At 39.2% G+C, this 19,397-nt stretch overlaps 1 protein-coding gene across 1 annotated transcript in view; it reads left to right on the top strand.

The window, feature by feature from the left end:
* The window catches only part of CCDC171 (coiled-coil domain containing 171), a 394,070-nt gene extending 375,335 nt beyond the window's left edge, over window positions 1–18,735 (top strand). The window contains exons 28-30 of the mRNA XM_032300135.1: window positions 5,816–5,955; window positions 10,884–10,984; window positions 16,311–18,735. The gene's annotated coding sequence lies outside the window, so the exon portion shown is untranslated. The remainder of the gene's footprint in view (window positions 1–5,815; window positions 5,956–10,883; window positions 10,985–16,310) is intronic.
* Window positions 18,736–19,397: the final 662 nt, after the last annotated feature.

Here is a 19,397-nt window from a genome sequence, read left to right as displayed (position 1 = left end):
ATTTCTTAGTATTTTTCTATATACAAAGTGGTGTCATTTGCAAATAGACGTAGTTTTACTTCTCCTTTTCCAATCTAAATGCCTTTTATTTCTTCTTCTTGCCAAACTGTCTTGGCTATAATCTTCAGTATGACATTGAATAGTAGTAGCAGGAGTGAACATACTTGTCATGTTACTGATCTTAGGGGGAAAGCATTAAGCTGACCAGGAAGTATGACATTAGCAATTGGGTTTTCATAGATGCTCTTTATCAGGTTGAGGATGTTCCCTTCAATTTTTAGTTTTGTTGGCTGTTTTTGACATAGAAGGGTGTTTCCATTTGTCAAATATTTTTTCTATATCTATTGAGATTATCATGTGGTTTTTGTCCTTTATTCTATTAAGAGGTGTCTTACTTTAATTGATTTTCACGCATTAGACCAATCTTGCCTTCCTGTGATAAATCTCTCTTGGTCATGGTGTGGTACATAATCTTTTTTTTTTTTTTTTTTTTTTCATGTTTCTGGATTCAGTTTCCTAGAACTTGTTGTAGATTTTGCATCTCTGAAAATAAGGAGTATTGGTTTGAAGTTTTCTTGTGATATCTTTATCTAGTGTTAGGCTAATACTAGGCTCATAGAATGAATTGGGAAATTATCCCTTCTCTTCTGTTTTTTGAAAGAGTTTGGGAAAGGTTAATGTTAAATTTTTTGAACATGCTTAGAATGTATTAGTGAATTCATCTGGGTCTTAGCTTTTCTTTGTGGGAAATTTTTTTTTTAATTATTAAAAAAATATTTTTAAAATGGTAAAATATACATAACAAAAAATTTACAATTTTAACAGTTTTTGATTATTTAGTCTCTTTACCTAAACAAGGCTGTAGTATTTGGCAAACTTAATAAAGATTTGAGAATAACTGAATGGAATCGTATTATGGAAAGTAAAAATATTAAGACTGGAAATAGACAGAAAGACTCCTCATGTTTTTAGGAAGAGCCCTTCCACAGAGTGGCTCTCCTTGGTCTGCTGCCATGTTTTGGAGGCCAACTTCCCTCACCACAGAAGACATGCTCTATAGTGTATCTCTTTCACTCAGAGTCCAGGCACTCAATCCATATTGTAAATACTAAAAAGAGCAGGGGAAAAAAAGTCTCAGCTTTCCTCCCAACCTGCTTCCTAGCCACAGTCTCCTGACAAAAACTGCATATATTAAGGAAAAAAAAGACTTTCAGATATAATTATACAAAGCAGTTAATGTTTTCTGGAAATTTTCTATTTCAAATTAGGATCTTGACTTTACCTTTGTAGAACCAAAAGGTTTATTGAAGTGTTTTTTTTTTTTTTTTTTTTAGAAACAGGAATAGTCTGCCCCCAAATTCTAGCAACAGCTATACTTCAGAAAATACATGTTATTTGTAAAATTTCAGTGGTCCTAGAACCAATTCTTAAGTTGGACTCAAGTTAGATTTCTTAAATTCCCCCTATCCCCAGAGTGATCTCGCCAGCAAATGGCTTAGAGAAGGGGGTCAGCAGCTCCCCTTCCTCTCAGTACTCTCAGCATCCAAGTTCTATTTCTGAGACAGTAGCCAGCATGTAAGACCTCTCTGCTCCCCCCAGGCCCATGTTTTACAATACGGGTTCTCCCTCAGTGGAGACCTACTTTAATTGATTTATTCAAAGCCACCTTTCATGGCCCCAAACAATCTGTAGCGCTCCTTTCTTCAATCTTTTCAAGCTCTATAGAAGAAGGTCCTTGGCATTTGTCTAAGGTTTACCATTCTATAATACCTGGACATGTATTCTGTTATAATGTCATGGTTGAGATTCTTGGATGTTGCTCATACAGTTTTTGTTTTTAAATAGCTATTTCAAAGCATCTGTTATAGACTGAATTGTGCTCCCCACCCCCAAATTTATCTGTTGAAACCTGTATTAGTTTGTTTTCACACTGCTGATAAAGACATACCCAAGACTGGACAATTTACAAAAGAAAGAGGTTTAATGGCCTTACAGTTCCATGTGGCTAGGGAAGCCTCACAATCATAGCAGAAGGCAAGGAGGAGCAAGTCATGTTTTACATGGGTGACAGCAGGCAAAGAGAGGGAGAATATGCAGGAAAACACCCTTAGAATAACCATCAGATCTTGTGAGACTTGCTATCATGAGAACAGCACAGGAAAGACCTGCCCCCATGATTCAGTTACCCACCTCAACACATGGGAATTCAAGGTGAGATTTGGCTGGGGACACAGCCAAACCATATCAAAACCTTAACCTCCAATGTGATAATATTTTGAGATAGGCTCTTTGAGAGGTTCTTCAGATTAGATGAGGTCATGAGGGTCCTCTCAATGGGATTAATGGCTTTATATGCAAGGGAAGGGAGAGAAAGAAAACACTCACTCTTTCTCCACCACATAAGGACACAGTGAGAAGGTGACTTTCTAAAAGCTAGGAAGAGAGCTCTCATCAGGAATCAAATCAGCTGGCACTTTGATTTTGGACTTCCCAGCCTCCTGAAATAAATGTTCATTGCTTAAGCAACCCAGTCTGCGGTATTTTGTTAGTCTGAGCTGACTGAGCATCTTAACTTCCAGTGCAAGTGTCTAATGAATATAAGCACTGCTGATGTATGTATGATGGGGATGACAAGTGGAAAGATCTGTCTGGTGTAGACATGTAGAAGGTTTTTAACTTGTAACTACCTAAACAATGTTAGATGTTCTTTTGCGGATAGAAATACGCAGCCCATTTTAAAGTAGGACAGAAAAACTGGGAGATTCTTACTACTTCAGAAACAATGTCTTACCTTTTCTTTTCCATAACCCTCTCCCTTCCCTTTCCACCCCCACCTTTTTCTGGCTGTCTGTCTCTTTTCCATATACTCTCAGCATGACTTCCTAAAGGTACAGATTAAATGGTTGAGGTTATTTGAAAAAGTGTCTGAAGTTCTCCTCCAAACCAGAAGGAATTGTACTATAAAGTAGAATAATTTGAAAGGGAGGAGTTTGTCTTTTTCATGAACAGTAAAAAGCTTTCAATTCTTTTAATAACTGAAAAGCCTTATACTTCTGTTAGAGTCTCTAAGACCCTGTGATAAAGTTCATATTGTAGTTGTAGTTTATTCTGTGAACTGGGAGAATGCAAACTTCTTTTGAGAAGATTCTGGCTCTTTCTGACACACTTCCTCTGCATGGAGCATACTGAAAGCTGATGTATGAGTGTTACAAATTAAGGTGTTATGTTTATAATTAATATAGAGGAAGATATTATAGCACAGACGTAGCCTTCATGCACTTCTGAGAACTTCTCAGAAGTTCAATTAGCAGTAATTGAGCTTGTTTAGTGTTTATGGCCCAGAGTAGTGGTATGAGAATTTAGAACCGTATTAACTCACCAACTGTGTGTCCTTAGGCAAGTTATTTAACCTTGTGAACCTCAGATTCCTCTCAGGGAAAAGGGAGATAATGATACCTTCTTTGCTGAGCTCTTGTAACCATGATGTGATAGAGTATTTAGCACACAGCCAAATGGCACACAAAAGTTACTGTCTCGGATGGGGTAATTTGATGATGAGGCACCTAATCCTACTCAAAATTACTGGAAGGAAAGAGGGATAATTCATGGTACCCGAGGGCCGGAGTGCAGCCCAGCCTTTAGAGGAAGCAAGGGGTCTCTTATAATGCAGCCTCCCTTTCCTCTGTTCCTGGGGGTGTCTGCTCTCTCATCTCTCAGCCTTTCTGTCCCTCTGCTTCCTTCTCTTTCTTCTACTGACTGGTGCTCTCAGCCTAATTTCCACATAACCCAGGCATGGGCACCATGGCTCTGACTCACTTAATTTTTCCATTTAAGAACCTAAAAGAGTCGTCACAGTTTATTTCCCTGCACTCTTCTGTGTCCAGACAGAAAGCGATGCTACCTGTTTAGCAGACACAATGAAAGGAGACCGAGGGGGACATGGGTAGATTCTATAAGAAGGTGGTGTAGGGGCGAGATTGAAATAATGGGCATCTCCAGAAAAGTCACTCAAACATTAACATCCATTCTCTCTTGAAGGTTGCTCCCTACAAATAAATCCCACTTAAATATGTCAGTTCTTACCCTGGATTTCTTGTGCAGCACTTAACTGAGGACTTGCTTTTGCTTCTTGAAGCTCCTATTCTAGTTTTCATAAAACTACGTGATCCTGGTTATCCTCCTACTTTTTTGATAGGTTCTTTTCAGACTCTCCTTCCTCTTTCCTCTTAAATACTGAACATTTTTCAAGGTTATACCTTCCTGCTAACTCTTTTCCCCCAGTTCTCTATCCCTTGATGAAATTCAGCCACAGAGAACTTGAAACACAATAGTTGACAAGTACATGGGAGTGGTCTTCATTTCTCTTTTTTCCTGTATCTTTAATTTTCTAGCAATAGCTTTCTTTAAAACAAAAACCAAAATCTATTTTAACTTATTTCTCAGACCCCCTTCTTAATGTTTTCAGACCTAGCAATATCTCCCATATTTTGTACAGTTTATATTGTGGATTTTGTGATCAGTTTTGGGGTGTGTGTGTGTGTGTGTGTGTGAGAGAGAGAGAGAGAATCTCTGAAGCATATGTAGAATATCTGGGAAAGTGGCTAGCAGGTTCTTAGCACCTTTTTAAGGGATCCTCAGTTCTGCTCCCAAAGTCTCACAGGCAGTTGTTCCTGGATAAATAGTTGTGTTTCATACTGTTTGAGACATCTTTCACTGCTGCTAGATAATTGTGTAAGGAGTTATAATAATCTGCTCAATGGGATGGATGTGATTGCCTGCAATGAGACTAAATCTATAATAATGCTTTTATTTGTGTTTGTTCATCCCAAGGTAGGGAGTAAGAGCTAAAGTTCTGTGTGTGTGTGTGTGTGTGTGTGTGTGTGTGTGTGTGTGTGTGTGTGTTGGCATTTGGAAATCAGCACTACTATATCAACTTTACCTCCAACTGCTAGATAAAGAGGAAATTTAAGTAGATAAACCAGAAACTGCTAAAAAAACATCTTCCCACCCAGAACCAATGAGGCAGCAGAAATAGCTTTTTCCACTCCTCTGCAGAGTAGAGACTAGGGACATCTATAGTCCTCTGTATCAGAATAGACTACAGTATAGTTTCACATCAAGCAAAACTGGTCAGTATTTCTTTGAAATTAGAACCCAGGTGGGCAACAAGATAAAAAAGAAGGCAAAGCCACTGAAGCCATAGGCCCTGGACCAAATGTGAAGTCTGACAGATAATTTGGAGCCCTAAGGCCTATTGTGGTCAATGAGAAAGCACAGACTTCCAAGTCTCAGAAAGCATACCACAGTGGATGGACACAGCTTCATGCCTAATTAGAGAGGACTTAAAAGATGATACTAACTTTGTGCCAGTAATAGTGCCGCTGTGGTTAGCTATGTGGTTAGGTATGTAATTATGCACAATCTTTCTGGAAAGCATTTGACCGTGTGTGTGTGTGTATGTGTGTGTGTGTGTGTGTGTGTGTGTACACAAATATATGTATATATGTATGTATACACATATATATGCCATAATTATTAAATTTGTGTATTACCTTTGATACAACTTCTAGGAATCTTTCCTGAGGAAATGAGAGATAGAGTAAGATTTCTCTGTGTGATATGCATCATGGAGTTATTTTAAATACATTAGTAAATAAATTGTCCAGTAAATCTTATATTCATTTAATGGACTATCATGCAATATTGAGAATCATTGTTTTATAGAATATTTATTGACATTTCAAAGTTCTGATGATTTGACATTTGATGAAAAAGATAGGATAAAAAATTTGCTTTATAAATTTTCCACCCACAGATTTTCATAGATAGAAACTACACCTCACAGCAGAGCAGAAAGGGGTCAATTCTTCTCAACAAAAACAAATATTGTGCTAAGTTTAAAGTCACTATGGACTTTTGCACAAATGGATCTGCATTTCAGAACCAAGTCTATTGGTGAGTCAAAGTATTTTTATATGAAAATTTTGATGTATTTCTATATTTATATATAATATAAATATATATGTATTGGTACGTATATGGGAGAAAAGGCATCAAACATATCTACCAGTGGTAGAATAAAGAAAAAATTTTATTTTATTTATATTTTTATAAATTTCTAAATTTTTTACAATGAACATTTATAATTTTATATTTAGAAGAAAATAAACTCCATAAAGATAGCAGAGGAACATTTCATTGTGGATACAAAGAGGCATGCATACAGGAAGGGAGGCTCCATAATTATGTGGCAAATGGAAATAATCTTACTTGAAGTAATAATGCAGTACACCAAATGAAAAGGTTGTTTTTTTGACCAATCATACAAATTTCTTTTCTTCCTAAGTTTTAAGTAAGAGATACACTTGTAGGTTTGAACACACTGATCCTTTTGTCAGATTACTCCCTTCCATTCAGTTATGCCTTTTAGTTTAACCTATAAGTCAGCAGCAATATCAACACTATTAACAGGGACAGTCCTTCATTTGGGCTTTGAGTTCCTCATTTGTTCTGGTAGCAAGGCTTTGTGCAAAATATATTATTCGGATTCTCTCATAATTTCTAAAAATGCCCTATTGTTATATTATCTTACAAACAAGGAAATTAAGACCTAAAGAGATTAAGTGACTTGCCCAAATTAGGCAGCAAAGGAATGGCAGATTCTTCTGATTCTCCAACTTTTGATATGCTAGAAAATACAGTTTAGGAAGAAACAAGTTAATACTGTAATACATAGAATAACTGACCACTCAAAGATGATAATTCAGTATTTATTTATTTACTTCTGATCTTCCCATGAGAGGCAGAGATAATGCAGTACTTATTTAAAAAGAGAAAAAATGAATATGAGTCCCTCTGACAGACCCACCTGAAACTTTGGAAAAAGTACTCGATAGTATCCATCAAGAAGTGGTCAGACCACTTGAGTTTTGTGTGCAGCTGTTGATGGAGTCAGACTGGTTAATCAATGGAGAATTTGCAGGCCATTCTTTTTCTTCCCATTATTGGTTAGTCATAAACTCTGTACTTGGTTGAAAGGCACAACAGAACCGAGTGATGAACAAGAAGGGATAACTTAGTAAAGGAATGAAAGCAGAATCTTAAGAAACTGCTGATGCTTAGGAAATCAAAGGGGCTGATAATAGCAATTAATGATTGTGAAATCTGGATCTCTTTGCTCTGAGTCTTAAAATCAGTTCTAAAACAGAAGAAGATTAAAATACATATTGATCTGCTGATAGGCAAAAGGTAGAGTTTAAAAGCAAAGAATTGACCAGTATGTATTATATTAATTAAACCCTTTTCTGCAATGTGAATAAACACAAGCTGAAAACTAGTATCTGTGAGTTCCTAAATTGATTCTGCATTGAGTATACTTCAAAGATGCAGGACCATGTCTGTCTGCAATCACCTTCAGAAAGGTTGTCTTGCTGCAGAGGGATGCCATAAGACACCTAACAGTCTCGTTCCAACTGATCCCCGAACTTACTTTACTAATGCAGCGGGTGTAACAGCAACAGGCTTTGAAGTGCAAAGCCTTCCTTCAGTTATGCGCTCATTAAAAACGACCATGCTCTCGTAAAAATCCAAGAACTCTAATGGGAAAGATTTTATATGGAGAAGGCAACAAAACCCCAGATTGCCCTAGATCCTTGCCCTTTCACTTGTTTGCCTGGCACCTGCTGGAGATGCAGACCAACTTATTGAACTTTAGACATGGCGCTCTGTAAAAGTAACTAGGACCTTGAAGAACTTTCCTACTGACTTACTCTTAGGTAAGTATTTTTATTCTGTTGTTCATCTCATTTGTTTGTTCATATGTGGTCTATTAACACAGGTTCTATATTAAGGGACTGAGAAATGTAGTGATCAAATAATGTAGCAATAGAAACATGGAAATTTAGGGTGTAATATTTCAAATCAGTGGGGAAAGATTTATCCATTAATACATAGCATTAGAATTACTTGCAGTTGTCCAGAAAAAAACCCCACATTGTTTATGCTGAAATAACTCCAGAAAATAAAAGATTTAAATACATAAAAATGAGAACTATGAACGTACTAGAAATATACATACATGATTTGTTTTTCATAATATTGGCATGGAGAAGGCATTTCTAGACAAGACTCCAAATCTAAAATCTGTAACAGAAAATATTGAAAAAATTTTACTATACACAAATTTCAAACTTTTATACAGAAAACACCACTAGCAAATGTCAAAATATAATGAACAAAGTAGAGAAAAAAAATGTAACACACATAGAAGAAAATGAGCTAATTTCTTTAGCATTTAAGGAACTTTTAAAAATTGAGGGAGGGGAGGATTGAAAAATTACCTATTGAGTATTATGCTGATAACCTGGGTGACAAAATCATCTGTATATCAAACCCTCACGACACAGCTTTCCTGTGTAACAAACCTGCACATGTCCTCCTTGAACCTAAAATAAAAGTTGGAAAGAAGAATAAAGTAACAATATTGTAACAAATGCCAAAAAAAAATGTGAAAAAGTAAACATTTTAATTTAAAAATGGGCAGACATTTGAAGTTTCAGTTCCCAGAAAAATGAATACAAGATTGGCTGCAGCCTTGTTAGCAAAAGCCAAATCCTGAAGATAAATCTTCAATGGTGTGACTTGTTAACTATGATAACAGCTGTTAAAGGAGTAAGATGAAGTTACATATATTGATATGAAAAGTTGTTCATATTTCCAAAATACAAGATGAGTATCCCTTGTCTGAAATGCTTGGGACTAGAAGTGTTTTAGATTTGGGATTTTTTCAAATTTTGGAATATTTGCATATACATAATGAAATATCTTGGGGATAGGATCCAAGTCTAAACACAAAATTCATTTATGTTTCATATATACCTTATACACACAGCCTGAAAGGAATTGTATACAAAATTCTTAATAACCTTGTGCATGAAACAGTTTGTGTACATTGTGTACATTGAACCATCAAAAAGAAAAGGTGTCACTAATCTTAGCCACCCATGTGGACAGTCTGTGGTTGTTTGGTATAACCTTCATTCCTGACTCTGAATCTATATGCCACCAGTAAGCAATCTTTTTCTTATACTTATTCACACATCAGTGCTTAACAATAAAAATATAACATACCATTAATACAGGGAAAAAAATAGTGTTCAGGGTAACTAAGCCATTCAGTAGCATCACCAGGATACTGTATCAGCTGTTAAACTACAGCAACAACTAACAAACAGCAGACTTTCAGTCCCCACCTATGATGCTGTGTTTTGATTAAAAGGTTGTACAATATACACTGTATTTTGTTTTTTTAGGTGAGAAGAAACATTAGAAGCCCTTGAGAGACCAGGAAGTGGGTCCTCAAGGGATAAGTAGGCATTGTGCTGGACGGCTTTTTAAAATTTCCACCAGAGTCATTTGTCTCATTATAACAGTTTTGGTCTTAGAAGTTTCCCTTTGATTTTATAAATGGGTATGATTTCTTGTTCTGTTATTAATGCACACTGCTCTAGTCCTTCAGTGAGCCCATTGCACATTTCACCACATTGTCTGTAGGTACATTTTCTACAGTGTGAACGTCATCATAGTAGCCACTATTCCTACAATCACCTTGATTCAGAACTATTTTGGCTATTTCACCATCAGTCAATGAATGAACAACTGGAGCCTTATTAGCTATGTTAAAAACTTCTTTGATATCCACTTCTTTCAGCATACTGATGGACTCTGAAGGAATATTTTTTGTATATGTAAGGCAGTCAGATATAATTTTTCTCCTTCAGAGTAGACTCCTTCAAAGTGGACAAGTGGACTCCTTCAAAGTCAACATCTTATTTATCATCATCACTGAATATAATTACAGGCTAGAGGTTGTTCCAGGCATGCCCAATTGTGTCTTTAGTTACTCTATTCCAAGCATTGCAACAGCATATATGGCATACATTATGCTAAAAACTCCTTTTGAAAACCCATACCCACACCTCTGTTCATTGCTGCTAGCATGCTATTCAAGAAAGTGTTTTCATATTTACTCTTAATTGGCCTAAGCTATCCTAGTCACATGGTTGAATTAATGAAGTCATATCTGGGGAAAGGTACCTGCTGTAACAGGATTGATGAGAATTTCAGCTGGCCAACGAACAGAACAATTGTCAAGGAATAATGAAGTCTTGCAATCTTCCTCCAGTCCAGGTTCCTTGTAGTGAGCGCCAGCTACCAGTACAAAATGTTTGTGAAACCAATTGGGAAAGATGTCCCTGGTGATCTATGTCTTTTTGTTAGCATAATAATGGACTAGTAAGAAATAGACTTGTGAAAACAGCAAGTACACAAATTTTGCCTGTCACAGCAAGTTTACACTTAGGTGTGCCTGCTGCATTAGCACGTCCCAGCGCAGTTATTCTACCCTTGGAATCCTTAATTTCTGTAGGAGCTCTCATCAGCTGTAGTCAGGGTCTTTCCGGGGCAATAGTACCTAAACGATGATGTTTAATCAGCATTATAGACTTGTTCTGGTATCAGATTTTAATCAGTGATGACCTTGCCAAACTCATCAATGAATTCCTTTGCTGCTTATGATCAGCAGATGTGTTATCACTACAAATCTTTAAAAACGTAACACTGTGTCTTTTTTTACATATCTGCAACCAGTCTGTTGAATATTCAGTTTCCTTCAACTTTCAGTTCATCATGGTAGATCTTTGCTTGTTTCATGATCAACATGCCATTAAGTGTCATATGTTCACTGCTATGGGGTGGATCCACTGTTTCAATACACAATCCAGATCTTCATGTATAGCCTTATGCAGTGTTTTTCTATTTTTCATTAACTTCTGCTTATCACTTTCAGCATAAAACTTCAATAGTTTATTCTTCTGTTTCTTCAGGTCCTATACAGTGGTCATTCCAACACCATGCTCTTCTGTAAGAAGTTTCACACTTACACTGCTGTTCAGTTTTTCCAACAAGTTAACTTTCTGCGCTACAGGTAAACATAAATACTTCCTCTTCTTCTTATCACTGTTACTCTTAGGGGCCTTTTTGACATTTTGAAAAATTTATTTACACCACAGAGCAGAGAATAAGCAGGAAAACACAGGTAGTAATGCACATAGATCTTGGCCCCATGTGGGGCATCATGGAGAGCCTGCTGATGGTATGCCTGACCTGCACACATGCCATTTTATTGCTTTTTATGGGCAGGCTTGTATGGGGGAATCTGGGCATGCACAGAAAATATATATGGCAGCTGAATGGGCCTAGGAGGGCTTTTTTTGAGGGGGGACATTGGATAAACTGTGTATTGTGCACCTGTGTTTTGACTGAAACCCATCCCATGAGGTCAGGTGTAGAATTTTTGACTTGTGGCATCATGTCAGCATTCAAAATGTTTTGGATTTTGGAGTGTTTTAGATTTTGGAATTTTGGACTGGGAATGCTCAACTAAAAGAGTTTTAAGTTAAAAATACCCAGCAGGTTGTATAACAATGTTTACTATAATCTCATTTGTCTATGGACATGTATGTCAATCTGAAAGGATATACAAGTAATATTATTAATAGTTAGCTCTGAGAATTAGTAGTGAAGTATAAAAGAATAATTTTAGTCCTGTAGTGTTTGGATTCTATAGTGTATTATTTTTATAATTATTTAAAATATTACTTAAATGATTATAAAGACAAATTGAGGTAAAGGTTCAAACCATGTAATGAACATGGCACATGAGAACAGATTCATCATGCACTGAGAAAGAGTAATCAACAGGGCTTCGTCCTGTAGTGGTAGAGAGTGGGTAGATTGGTCACTTGTGTCCTGGACCTCACGCTCTTTTATGATTTGTGATGGTTTGGGTCATTTGGGAAAGACACTAAAACAGAGTTAGGAGTGAGTAAAAGATGTTTATGGAAGAGGAGTTCCTGTGAAAGATAAAGGGGAAGAAAGGAAGACTGGGAAGGAAAAGCCTTCAGACTATGTGCTGATCTGACATACAAAGGCCCTCCTTCTTGGAATGGACAAGGAGGGAGACTCAAACCACAGTGCATATAAGATAAGGCCAAACCAACATGGAGCTCTAGGGCAGAGACTGCCTCTTAGAGAAGGTCCTCTTTGGGGCAGAAATGGCCAGACTCTGGTACCCCTACCATGCTCAGCAGTTGGCTGGGGACTGCCCAGAGGAGCATGGCTTCAGATCCTACACTGTGTAGATCCCAAAGTTGCTGCAGCTGCAGGCTGTGTTAATGGCACTTTTTGCAGCTTAATAGCAAGTGTTTTCTTGAAAGGAGATCAGAGTGGTCCACCTGCTTGGCTGCCAGAGTCCAGATTCACTTCTCTATACAGGTTGAGGGAATAACAATTCCAGGATTCCACTGGGTCTTTCTTTCTGAGGGGAAATTTACAAGAGGGAGTTTAGGGAGGCAGACTACAGCCCCTGCTGCTGCATTTGATCTCAGTGCTGTAAGTGATACTCACTCTTCTCCACTATCTATTTAAAACGCCCTTGCCCTCAGTTGTCACCCCTGCTGGTTTCAGGGACTTACCTGGTGGCATTACTCAAATCCTCATTTCTGAGGGATTTGAGTCTCTGATGACCATACCCTTCTCAGGCCCTTGTTTATTCACTGTTAAAACTGGGCAAAGACGTTGCCAGTGTGGGTGTGCACAAGTGGTTCACCCAGGTTCAACACATATCCTTCCCTTGCACATTTACCCCACTGTGGAACAGAATCTCTACCTCCCTCTGATGATCAGCATCAACTACCCCTGCCAAGAGGGTGACTCTTTTTGCCTGCTGGAGCCTGGACACAAGTAATTCAAAGCACTCCCGTGGTAGTTGTAGCTTGTAGTTCCATAGGATTCTTATCATATCTGTTGGTAAGAGTGTGCCCCCTTTGAGGACCAATACCTCTAAGACTTCAGAGCCCTGAGTTGTGGGAATGGGACACACAAATTTCCCCAGGGAGATCAGGCTGATGACAAATGGAGCCACCCTTCCTTCACCCTTGGTTCCCAGACCCATGTATTCTCCATTTTGGTGAAATGGTGCTATACAGAGCTCTCTGATTCAATATATACTGCATCCTGGAGTACAGTACCTCATCTTATAGAGTATTTCCTCTCAGCTGAGTTTTCAGCAGGTCATTCTGTCATTCTGTCAGGGTGATTTCTTCTGGGTGGTGCAAAGTGAGATATGAGTAGTGAATCCTACCTCTATTTCACTGGGAAGTGGGTCTCCAGTCAGATGCTATGTAGTTCCAAGTTTGTGGATCAGGCATTTCATAATGTTAGTGTTGCTGGCTGAAGTTTTTGGAAGGAAAGGTAAGTCCATACCCAGATTGTTTATTCCTTTGAGACGAATCCATTAATCTTTCCAGGATAGCAGAGGACCAATGTAGTCAATTTGTCATCAGGTAGCCAGCTGGTCTTTCACTGTTAGTTTCCGTTGCTGATAGGTTGGACCTTCAGAAGCAGTAGTAACTAGATCAGGCTTGGCAAGTGGTAGTTCACCCTGCTACCCAGGATTGTTCCTTCCTAGGCAGTGGAGCAGAACTCCCTGCCCTCTTTGAAAACTTGAAGAGAGGGACAGTTCTTGCTTTTACTCCTCACCAAAACTCTTCCTCCATCAAAACAGGAAAGATGGGTCTGTACTGTAGCAACTTTAATTTCTTGTTCCCCAAAGCTCTTTCCCCAAAAGAGACAACTTTTTCTGAAAAAAATCTTAATTTTATTTTGACACTCTATTTCAACATGAGTGCTAAATGTAACCTCAATCATTTAGAGAGACCAGCCTGGGCAGCATAAAAACAATTTTTTTTAAAGTAGAGCATAGTGGCATGCACCTGTAGCCCCAGCTACACAGGATACTGAGGTGGGAGGATTGCTTGAGCCCAGGAGTTCGAGGCTGCCATGAGCTATGATTGCATCATTGCATGCCAGCCTGGGTGATATGAAAAGGAAGGAAGGAAGGAAGGAAGGAAGGAAAGAAGGAAAGAAGAGAGGGAGGGAGGGAGGGAAAGATGGGGGAGGGAAGGGGGAGGGAGGGAGGGAGAGAGGGGGGGGGGAGGGGGAGGGGAGGGGGAGGGAGGGAAAGCAAACAAGGAGGGAGGGAGAGGAGGGAAGGAAGGAAGGAAGGAAGGAAGAAGGGAGGGAGGGAGGGGGGGAGGGATGGGAAAGCAAGCAAGCCTGCCAATAGGGCCTCATATAGTGCCATCAGAACAGGGTTGAAGCACCTGCAGCTTAGACCTCTCTATCCATGCCAAGCGGTCCTTGCATCCGAGCCCTCCCCAGGTCTTCCAGTAGTGGTGCAGCATCTTCACTATTGTCACTGCACCAGAAAGCATCCAGCCATTGCCCCCAAACCCAGGGCTATAGAGACTCCCTCTGTGAGGCTCCTCCAGCCCCTCTATCTGGACACTCCATGCAGCCATATTCAATTCTACTGCTCCTATGCTATCTTCTCCTCTTTTATGGGCCTTCCCACCCAGCAAATGGGCACTGTCCTGGACTGAGACACAGGTTTCTGCTCTTAGATTCCACAACTTATCTGGATATGGGGGAGGGGAAATTAATCATGTCCAAAGACTCCTAAGACTCAGCTTGGGAACAGGCCTCAGGCTCTTTTCTCAGGAGCACACTGGTATCGAAGATCTCTTCCTTCTGACTCTTCTCCATCCAGCCATCCTATGAGATTTTTATGTAATTTGGAGGTAAGGTAGCCAGGAGCTGCAACTATTCTGACAAAATCTAATATTTATGGTGACAGCATAACGCCCTGAAACCTGCAAGACTTTAAAGAAGCATTTCTTAACTGGATGCTGTAGGCTTTGGGGGCAGAATAATTCTTCATCATGTGAGTCACATTGCACGCCCTGCTCCCCAACCCCCAGTCCTCCTCATTGTGAAATCCAAAACATGCACACACATTTCCATATGTCTTCCAGCTAAAATTTATGAAACTCAGAAAGTTTGTAAAACTACAAACCCAAGCCTTTTCTTTCCAGATTATTCTCTATAAAATAAGTTTCAAAAACAAGGAATTGACTTTTTTTCTTGCTGTTTTTTGTTACATCTCCTCTCAATGTGTATCTCTTGAACTGCCCAAATGAGTTGGATCTCTGTGACAAGGAAGTGTGGGTGAGAACTCTTTAATACTTTAAAGGTTTCTAGGTAGAAAAAGTATTTCAATAATCTTTAACACTTTCCATTTTCTAATACGTTGAGGTGAGGCCATCAGCAGACTGAGGTGGGGAAGTGATTATAGAGACTTGAGGAGAGGGAAAAAGATGTCAAATATTCATCCTCAGAGAATGGGGAGACAGAAGTTGTGTGTGAGTGTCCCATGTCTTGCCCAGCCATGTATGTCTGTAGGTATCTTTTAACTCCCTATTTCCTTGTGACTTATCAAACCACTATGGAAATTTGACCTCCTCATTAATAAGAAGAGACTTTTTTTTCTTCACCTACTATGTTTATGTGCAGAAGTGTACGACAACTACCCTCTCTCTGTACTGACAAATGTTATCTTCTCCTATTTCTTTTCTCTGCTAAAATGCACATATTCTTGTATAATTTTAGCCTTAATGAGACAAGAAGGCTGTCTTCAACTGGATCTCACAGAGTTACAGCCTTTGATGGGGGAGGAGGATGGAATGCAGCAGGAAGGGAGGATCATCATGGTCCATTGTTTTGTCCTTAGTTTTACGTAGTCCGAAGATGATGATTGGCTAATTCAGAAATGATTGGCTGATTTCACAGTAACTATACTTGCCAACAGTGTTGTATGTATAAATTGGAAAGCTAATGCATTGATTTATAATGGCATGTAGAACTTTCTAGTGACCCAAAGAAGGGCCTCACTTTTTCAGGATTCAGTTGCCTAGAAAATCAAGATAGGAATCAATTGACAGGAGAGCACAATCTTGTAGGATATTTTGTCCATTTTCTCAAAGGGCTGATGGATTACTCATGCTCTTCTGAAAAAATTTGTCTGTGACTAAATGAATTGCATTCATTAAATGCAGAGCCCCTCTCTCTTGAAGAAAACAATATAGTGCCCTCAAAGTCAGGCTGCCCAGCTTAAATTCCTCTATACTTTGCCCAAGTAAGGAGGGTTTTCTCATATACATATGTGCGTGTGTGTGTGTGTGTGTGTGTGTGTGTAGAGAGAGAGAGAAAGAGTTCTCTCATATATATGTATATGTATTTACAGTAGGGTGTGTGTGTGTGTGTGCGTGCATGTATGGTAGAAAGATAACTGGCATTTTTTTAGGTTACCTAGATCAAAGGTTTGCTGATGACTTTTTATTTTGCTATTCCAGTCATGTACTGCATAACAACATTTCAGTCAACTATGAACTGCATGTACGATGGTAAGCCCAATGGTGGTCCCATAAGATTACAATGGAGATGGTAGGAAGTGGGGAACATGGCCGAAAGGAAGCTTCTCCGGAGTGCAGCTACCACTGAGTGAGACAGAACCAGAGCGATATCCGCGTCTCCGAGCGAGGTACCCATTTTGTTTTAAAGAGACTGGTTGAACAGCAGGATTAACTCCCCAAAAAAGACAGTGAAAGCAAACCAAAGGTGTCTAGCCGAGGCAAGGTGGGGCATTGTCCCACCTGGAAAGTGTATCAGGCATGGAGGATCGGGGAGGCATCACCTCCTCGGTTCCCTGAATCAGATACAGCAATTCAGTCCGAGACTTTGGCAGCACACAGACCAGGAAAAAGCTGCCTTGCTGAGAACCACCTGGACTCGCAGATCTGGGTGACAGCCCAGGCCAGCAGCCCCGGCCAGACCAGAGCCTTCTTAGCACAGACCAGGGTGGAGATTTGGACTAATACCAAGAAAGCTTGCGAAAAGGAACTGCCCATCCCACAGAATAGGTTAATTTAGAAATAGAGTTACAGGCTCAGATAAAATCCAAGTTTTCACCCTTGGCCATTAAGAGATATTATATGTATGAGAATTGGGATGTCCTACTTCCCCTTAACTGCAAAGTAACCCTTTGGTACTCATATTTCAACCCCCAAAATGCACTTTGCTAAAATGTTTGCTGTGGAGCCAGGTCCTGTGGATGGAAGCTGAAGAGGTGAGGGCTGTGTGCAAACACATGGCGGGGAGTCTGGATGGGTTTACAGTAAGCACAAGCGCCCCACAGGGACTGCAGCCTTTTACCTCTCACTGCAGGGGATGGGCATTGACCAGGTGATGCAGCCCCAGAAATCAATTTAACACTAATGAGGGCCGCAGCTGGAATCAGAGAGGAACACGTGGGAATTTGTAGATGATGTAGTCAGGCTGAGATACGATGGGAGCACCAGAAATGGCTAGCCACCATATCTGTCCAGTTTGCCTTTCAACATTGCAAATTCAAATATGGGGGAACACAAGCCAATACTGAGGGCCCAAAGCAGAAGTTTAGACATAGGACACTCTCCAGGCTGAAATGGAGATTTTAACTAGCATGTCAGCCCAGAGCACAACCAGCACCAGAAGTAAAAGAAAGAACTGAATGAAAGAAAGATGATTTTTTTGACTTACATGCTCTTGAGAAAGCTGGAAAATTCAGTCCGGAAAAGGGAAAAATAGTAAACTTACAGCTATTGCTTATCTCTTCTAGAACAAAGAAAATGAGCTGGGGGCCCAGTGGGGAAATCTTGTCCAGAGATCTGCTTTTCTTCCTTGACATTATATTAGTTTTGTGCTGCTTGGTTCTCTTTTGTTTTAATTTTTAATGTCTTTGGTGAATTTTCATGGCCCTCACATTGTTCAACTCTAGGTGTCCATTTGTAGCTGCAGTTCACTGAATGCCCCATCACTGCCTTACTGAGCCACCGCCACGCATTTCTAATTAGCTTGTCCCTTCAGGTGTCTAAATTTGAGACCTTAGAATACTAAGATTTCTTAGTAAATTTAGCAAAGGGTCTAAGTACTAGAGAATTGATATTTCTAGCCCTGAAGGACAGTGATCTGCCCTTGAGGGTTGTTTGAAGTTAAGAGTTGCAGGAAGTGGTAGATCTCATTTCCCTGGAGGCCCTTAACATTACGGAAGAGTCTGGCCTTGAAAGGATGAGTTGTCCAGTTGCATCTAAAATAGAAGGCAAATGAGGTTACTATATATATCATATACCACATATATACCATATAAATTACATATATATATAACTAATATATACCAGATGTATAGAAATATTAATCATGTAACATAATGCACCCATTAAAGTGAACAATTCAGTAGTATAGTATATTCACAAGTATGTGCAACTTTCACAACAGTCAATTTTAGAACTTTCTTATCAATCCAAAAAGAAATCCTGTATTAGTAGAAATCCTGTAACTCCCACTTCACCTGCCTTAGGCAACCATTAATCTACATTCTATCTGTGTAGATTTAACTATTCTAGACCTTTCATATAATCACATAATATGTGTCTTTTGTGAGTGACTACTTTCACATAGCATAACGTTTTCAAGATTCTTGCATATTGTAATATGAATCACTATTTATTTTCTTTTTATGGTCAAATGACATTCCAGTATATGGATATTGCCACATTGTGTTCATCCATTCATTAGTTGGTGGACATTTGGGTTGCTCCCACATTTTGGTCATTGTTCATGCTACTACAAACATTCTGTGCAAGTTTTTGTGTGAACATATGGTTTACAGTTGACCCACTGTATCTGTAGGTTCTACATCTGTGGATTCATGCAACCACAGATCACAGATCGAAGATATTTGAAAAATAAAAATAAACAGTATAACAATAAAAATAATACACATTTAAAAAACAATACAGTATAGAAACTATTTACCTAGCATTACATTGAATTAGGTATTATAAGTAAACTAGAGATTATTTAAAGTATATAGGAGGATGTGTGTAGTAGGTTAAATGCAAATACTACATTTTTTGTAAGGGCCTTGAGCATCCATGGATTTTGGTATCCTGGGCGGGGGATGGGGGTGGACTGGAACCAATCTCCCATGGATACCAAGGGGTAACTGTATATATCTAAGAACTTCACATGGTAACTTTATGTTTAGCCATTTGAGAAAATGCTAAACTCTTTTCTTTCTTTCTTTTTTTTTTCTTTTTTTTGAGATGGAGTCTTGTTCTGTCACCCAGGCTGGCACGATCTCAGCTCACTGCAACCTCTGCCTCCTGGGTTCAAGTGATTCTCCTTCTTCAGCCTCAGCTACTCAGCTACTCAGCTGGGACTACAAGCATGTACCACCATTCCTGGCTAATTTTTTTGTATTTTTAGTAGAGATAGGGTTTCACCATTTTGACCAGGCTGGTCTTGAACTCCTGACCTCAGGTGATCCACCCGCCTTGGCCTTCCAAAGTGCTGGGATTAAAGGAGTGGGCCACTGTGCCCAGCCGAGAAAGTGCTAGGCT

This window comes from Sapajus apella, unplaced genomic scaffold, assembly GCF_009761245.1.
Source record: "Sapajus apella isolate SASKATOON/1434 unplaced genomic scaffold, GSC_monkey_1.0 scaffold42, whole genome shotgun sequence".
Lineage (NCBI taxonomy): Eukaryota > Metazoa > Chordata > Mammalia > Primates > Cebidae > Sapajus > Sapajus apella.
Note: the sequence above shows the minus strand (reverse complement) of the source record. Positions and strands in the feature narration are given on the sequence as shown.